The sequence below is a fragment of the Pelodiscus sinensis genome, chromosome 1 (genome assembly GCF_049634645.1).
Source record: "Pelodiscus sinensis isolate JC-2024 chromosome 1, ASM4963464v1, whole genome shotgun sequence".
Classification (NCBI taxonomy): Eukaryota; Metazoa; Chordata; order Testudines; family Trionychidae; genus Pelodiscus; species Pelodiscus sinensis.
Window position 1 is genome coordinate 277,088,843 of NC_134711.1, and position 6,945 is coordinate 277,095,787.

At 38.9% G+C, this 6,945-nt stretch overlaps 1 pseudogene; it reads right to left on the bottom strand.

Annotated features, from left to right (window-relative positions):
- Window positions 1-3,620: 3,620 nt before the first annotated feature.
- LOC142827106 (E3 SUMO-protein ligase ZBED1-like) lies at window positions 3,621-5,350 on the bottom strand (annotated as a pseudogene).
- Between the last annotated feature and the right edge of the window lie 1,595 nt (window positions 5,351-6,945).

Genomic DNA, 6,945 nt, shown 5'->3' on the forward strand with positions numbered 1-6,945 from the left:
GTAGTAGATATATAATGGTGATTTTTTGTTCTCGCCAATATTTCACAAATTGGATTATCTGAAACAGAATGTTACTCACAAATAGAAAAAAATCATTGAGAGAATCACCTTGTTTCTACCAATTCTTGTTATGGGTTTTCTTGTTGTTGTTCTTCATTACCCCAAGTTATCAAGACAGTTCAATTTGTCATTTTGTCTTGCAGAGTTCAAGGTCAGATTAATGTCATGCTGAACTGTGATGGAAAGTTGACATATCGTTAATCTTCTGGTGCTAGATGGTATTCTATTCTTAAATCCAAAAAAATCTTCAGAAAGAATAGAAGAGTCTCACATGAAATATATTACAGAATTCTTAATGTATTTAGCAGAATCAACATCACAGTACTATTTATCCATTTCAAAGCAGGAAGAAACTAGTAAGTCAGACCTTCTCTAATAGATTTTGTTCATATTAATTTAGCTACACATGTAGTGCTACCTTATGGGAATTAAATTTAAATGGTTCCTCTAATACTAATTTAATCAAGAAGGAATGAGGGAATGCACCATATTCTGAAGAACATGAGAGGGAAATTAGGGAAGCAATCTGGGGAAAAAGCGGCAAAAGACTTTAGGGAAGGGACTTACAAACTGAGTTTGCTTATGTATCTCTTTCCCTAAAATGTGGCTCAAGGCCCCTCTCTCTGGTGCTGGGCTACTTGGGGCAGCTTCTCTCCTCTCTTCACATGGGTTAGGTTCACGTGGCTTTTTTTTTCTAACCCTTGGTGTCTCCACCCAAAATTATTCCACACTTTGCCTGACACACGAAGAATGCTACCCCTTGAAAATAAAGCTCTAACAGACAAGGAGTATTAAGACCCTATAAAACACAAAAAACGAAAAATTAAAACAAACTCCAGAAGTGCAATGTCACACCCCAAAATAACAAAGGAAATTCTTATTGGGTACATCTACACTACAACACTAATTCGAAATAACTGGCGTTCTTATGAAATAACTTAGTCTGAGTCTACACAGCAGGCAGTCATTTCAAAATAGTGTCAAAATACTGTCAAACTGGAGGACTTCTTACTCTGATTCCTGTAACCCTCATTGTATGAGGAATAAGGGAAGTCGGAGGAAGAGTGCTCTATTTCAAAATAAAGGTTGTGTAGATGCTCCCTATTTCAAAATAAGCTATTTTGAAATAAGAAATGCAATTGATATATCTCAGTTTGCATAGCTTATTTAAGCTCTGCAGTGTAGATGTGCCCACTGTGAGCAACAAAAGAGGATCTGGTAAAGGAAATAGTTTAACTGATAAGTTATGAAAAACTTTCCCACCCACAATTTCCACAGCTCTTTCCCTAACCTTTTTCTAGTCAACCAAAGTCTGTGTGGTCTCATGCGGTTATCCTGACATCTTAGGGCAGGGGAAGGACATTCACAGAGTTGGAAGAACATGGTCTTGTGCATTTAGAAGTTCTGCAGTCACTGATGATCATCCCATCTCTGCACCCCGATGCAGCCCCAGCATCCTGAGCTTGTCTCCCACTGCCAGAACCAGCATTGCACTGTGTCCAGAGGATTGACTGGCAGCTGCGCTAGCAAGAGCACTTGCCTGAATGGTGCCTCTGTGCCACACTGAGTTTCATGCTTGTCCTCTTCCCGGTGGAGCAACATGCTTATGCTGCTGAAGTATAGTATCATGAGGTGTACCACGACAGACATGAGCATGACAATGCTTTCCTATACACCAGGCTCCATGCTCACATTGCTCTGGTGTCCATGTCGGCAAGCAGGGCATCCAAAGGCACAAAACGCTGCCTCCCCTGCATGTCAGGAAAGAGAGAGAAAGGAGTAGGAGTGCCTTATGAGAAGCTGCCAACATGAGCCACTCTAACCACCCGTTGCTGAATTTTGGATCCAGCAGACACTAGAAGTATAGTTTAGACTGCCAAGCTACCCATGGTGAATCATTCTCTGAGTCGGGCTCCATAATGGGGACATGCTACCTCAGAAAACATTTGATTCTTGCCTGTAGTGATGTCATGGACCTTCTCCTTCTCAAAACTGGGTGCCCAGAAATCGACTATGTTAGATTCAACCATATCTCACAGTGTGAACATGCCCTATGTGTCAATGAGTGTACTTATACCACATCATATCTGTGTAGCTTTTTGCTCAAACCCTTGTACAATTTTAAAAATCTAATTAAGAGATGTCATAACTTAATGGACTCTAAAAGGACTTTAACTTAATGGACTGTAAAACCTGCCCTTGTTTGGAAAAAAAAATTAGAAAAAAATACTTATTCAAATTTGAAAGACACAATTATTGTTGCCTTTGAAATTCAGCACACAATTAAAATAAATGAACTGTAATGATGTACTATGGGTTCTTTACTTTTCAGTATACTGATGTTTCTAAACAGTACCTGTGGTTTTTTTAAGTAAAAAATGACCACAGACAGAAAAGAACATTTAAAGGGTTAACTTCTGACTTAATACTTTGGTATACCTAACATTCATCTGAGCAATCATTGTTTGTTATTATTGTGCCATAGGCAAGTTTAATAGAACAAGAAATTAGGGATTTGAATTAATTATTGTTTAAATAGGGAGGGCGGTTTTTTTTTGGTTACAGATTATGTCCAGTCAGTATTCACTATGGTTCTATTAATAATATTCCATAGTCTTTTCTCCCCCCCCCAAAAAAAAAAAAATCCTCCAACAACCTCTTTTTGACATTTCAAGAAGTCTCAGAACAATCCCAGGTGGAAAGAGAACTGTCTTAGGTAAAGAATTACATAGGCTCTTTGCCAATGTCACCTCAATTATACCGTCATCAGTGTTTTCACTGTGAAACAAGAAAGCTGGTGATAGGTTTGGTTTCCCTAGAGTCAATTTTTTTCAACTGCAACCTTGACAAGGAACTGATCTACAGTGCCAAAAGCTATCTGATTTAAAACATCTTAGATGACTAGGCTAAGATGGCATTTTCCTTCTGGGAGAAGAAATCAAAAGTTTGCATCTCCAACATGTCACATCAACAATCTCTTAGAAGTAAAACTGATTCAATGTATGAAGCATGCTACAAGAGTTATAAATATATACCTATAGGTACACATGCAGAGACCTGATGCTCTCACTGTAATGTTCATTAAAATAATGTCCCCAATGGGATCAACATGACCCAAAAGAGCCACAATAGTTGTTTCATATGATTCATAGCAGTGTAAACTTATTGTTTCATTACATACTAGGGCTGTCAAACAATTAAAAAAATTAATAATGATTAATCGCATTATTTAAAAAATTAATTGATATTAATTGCACAATTAATCACGCTGTTAAACAATAATAAGAATACTATCTATTTAAATATTTTAGATGTTTTCTATATCTTCAAATATATTTATTTCAATTACTACATAGAATACAAAGTATATCGTGCTCACTTTATATTTAATTTTATTGTAAAACATTTATACTGTAAAAAAACCCTTACGTTCACCTCACTGAAGTATTGTAGTGCAAATTCTATCATGAAAGCTGAACTTACAAATGTAGAATTATGTAAACAAGAATAACTTCACTTAACAGATTGTCAAACTTTAGACCCCACAAGTCCATTCAGTCCTACTTATTTTTCAACCAATCACTAAGACAAACAAGCTTGTTTACCTTTCTGGGAGATAAGGCTATGTACTTCTTGTGTACAATGACACTAGATAGTTAAAACAGGTGTTCACATGGCACTGTTGAAGCCGGTGTAGCAAGATATTTACATGACAGATATGCTAAAGATGCATCTGCCTCTTCATGCTTTGACCACATGTATCCATGCTGATGATGGGTTCTGCTCCAAAACAGTGCGGATCGAAGCATGTTCATTTTTTTTCATTTGAATCAGATTCCACCAGAGTGGAAGGTTGATTTATTTATTTATTTCGTGGTGGTGGTTCAGTTTCTCTAGTTTCTGCATCAGAGGATTGCTCTTTTAAGACTTCTGACAAAATGTTCCACACCTTGTCCCTCTCAGATTATGGAAGGCACTTCAGATTCTTAAACCTAGGGTCTAGTGCTGTAATTATTTTAAGAAACCTCAGATTGGTATCTTCTTTGCATTTTGTAAAATCACCTGTGAAAGTGTTCTTAAATCTAACAACGTATGCTGGGTCATCAACAGGAACTGCCATAACTTGGAAAATATGGCAGAAAGTGTATAAAACCATGGAGCAGGAAACATACAGTTCTCTGCCTACCCCCTCACCCCCAAGAAGTTCAGTCACAAAACTGCAGGGCTCAAATAATGTTTCTAGCTTTTGCAGTTTTTCAAACTCCTTATCTGTTGGCACTGATAGATGATGCTTTTGAAGAGCTAATGTGGATGTGATAGCAGCTTTATTGTGAAGCAGGTGCTGAATCATAGACAATATGGAATTCCATCTGGTTGAAATATCTTGTACCAGAGGTTCTTGTTTCTGTCCATTTGCAGCTTGTTGTATTCCTAGCTCTGTACTGTTAGCTAGACTGTGTTTGAAATGGCCCACACGTTTTCTACATTTTGCCAGCACGTTTTCAAAACCACCATCACTGAATGCGACAGTAATGGATCGCTGCAGACTGTGAGCAACGTATGTCGTGTTCAAAAGGCAAGCAACTGGCTGCTGCTACCATATTACGTACACTGTTAGTACTAATTGTTGTTACCTTTTCTTGAATATTCCACTTTCACAACATTCATGAAAGACTGCATATGCTTCAGCACGTCTCTCTTCAGTATGAGTTACTGTTACAGAAAACTACTGTAGTGACACCAAGATAGCTATGATTGCTCAAGGATGATCAGTGATCACCAGTTAAAGCCACAGCCAGTGCATTTCTCAGAAACTCCAACTTTGTAGTCTTCTTATTGTTATATAGATCATTTATTTGTGATGCAATGGTTCCTCAGGAGGGCAAGGTGTATGACTGAGTCAAAGATGCTATTTGAATAATATCTTTTAGTCCTCTGTCATTTACAATGTTGAGTGGTCTGCAGCATTTTGGTTTGCAATAGCATTGGTTAAGGTGTTGTATTTTGTTTGTTTGATCCATGGGCTCATAGAAATCCTGAAACTCTGTAATTATACTCATGACTGGCTTGACCTGTTTGCTGGTGGTAGGTTATCTGTAGAACAAGATCCAGAGGCAAGAGCATACTTAGGACATAGGTGGTACTGCAGACTTGAATTGCATCTGTGGTATCGGAGTTCAGCCTTGCAATAGCTACAGATAGCAGTCCTTTTAGACAAAGAACCATCTGGAAGTATTTTAAACATAAACTTCCAATTCAAAAGACCTGAACTGTTGCTACTTTGCTCCATTAACTTTGTCTGATATTTTACCACTATAGATCATGAAAACACAGCAGAATTGTGTCAATGTCTGGAATAATTCAACAAATTCTTCTGTATAATCAATATATTTGGGTACTATTCAAATGAGTTATTTTTTTATCTCAGCCCCAGCTGCAGGCAGCACAGGGCTGGAGGGGGTAGACTCTGCTGTGGGCAGTGCAGAGTTTGGGGGGGCTCAGCCCTCAACTGCAGGTGGCACAGGGATCAAGGGTGAGGGTCAGCCCCTAAGCTCGGAGGAGGGGTCAGCCCCTGGGCTGGGGGGGTAGACCCCACCATGGGCAGTACAGAGTTCGGGAGTGGAGACTCAGCCCCAGAATCAGATTGGGGGGAGGGTCAGTCTCAACCCAGGAGGCAAAGAGAGGGTGACTTGGGTGAGCCCTGCAAGGGGGGGACGGCTTGGGCAAGCTCCCCAGCCTGTTTTATTTTTTTTTTAAATATGGTCACCTGGGAGGGGAAAGTGACGGGTGTTAGGGTCTTTACTTTTTATTTACTTCTCCACTGGAGCTGGGACCACATCTTCAGGGTTTTTTTTTCTTCTTTGCTCCTTCATTGTTCTGTGTGCTCTCCGGTAGTGGTTTGCATTACTGCTCCTTATCAGAGATGGTATCCGGAGCAGCTTGTCATACTTCAGTGATCTGTACTCTCAGGCTGCAACTAGACAGGCATGATTTTGCGGAAATAGTTTTAACGGAAAATTTTTTCCGTTAAAAGTATTTCCACAAAAGAGCATCTAGATTGGCACGGATGCTTTTGTGTAAAAGCATCCGTGCCCAGTATGGATGCGCTTTTGCGCAAGAAAGCTCCAATGGCCATTTTAGCCATCTACACTAGCCCAGTTGCGCAAGTATTCTGAGCGGGAGCGTCAAAGTATTTGAGCAAGAAGCACTGAATTCTTACATTATAATGTCAGTGCTCTTGCGCAAATTCAAGCGGCCAGTGTAGACAGCTGGCCTATTGTGACCCCTTCTAGGATATTGCCCCCCTTTTATTTTCCGTTTTTGCACATCATTTCTGTATATGTTCTTCAAAATACTCCTCTTCTTTATCTGTTTCTGTCCTTAAAGAAACAGCAGTGATCAGTACTAACATTTTAGTCATAGAATTTTTCCCACCAAGTCTCTGTAATGATAATTATCATAATTTGTTTGTATATTAGTACTTGCTGAGAGGACAGGACTTCTGGTCCCAGGTCCTCAAAATGGCAATCAGTATTCATTCCTGGGACTCCTTCATTCTTCAAATCTGCATTATGTCCTTATATTAGACTTTACATTCCCATAAAAGGTCATATTAGTTAACATTGCTGGTTGACCACTAGGCATTATTGCCTTTAGAGGCTGACTTTAAAATCACAATGCCTTTTTTGTAATGCACTTCTACATGAGACAATAAAATTATACTGTTCATCTTCCGTCTGTTGAAAAAACAAATAAATCATAGACCTGTCTGAACACCATGCACTGCATATGAACAAAGGAAATAATCTACATGATGACCATTCAGTCTATGAGATTACATTATATAAAGGTAATAACAAACATCTTTGAACATCACTGCACATC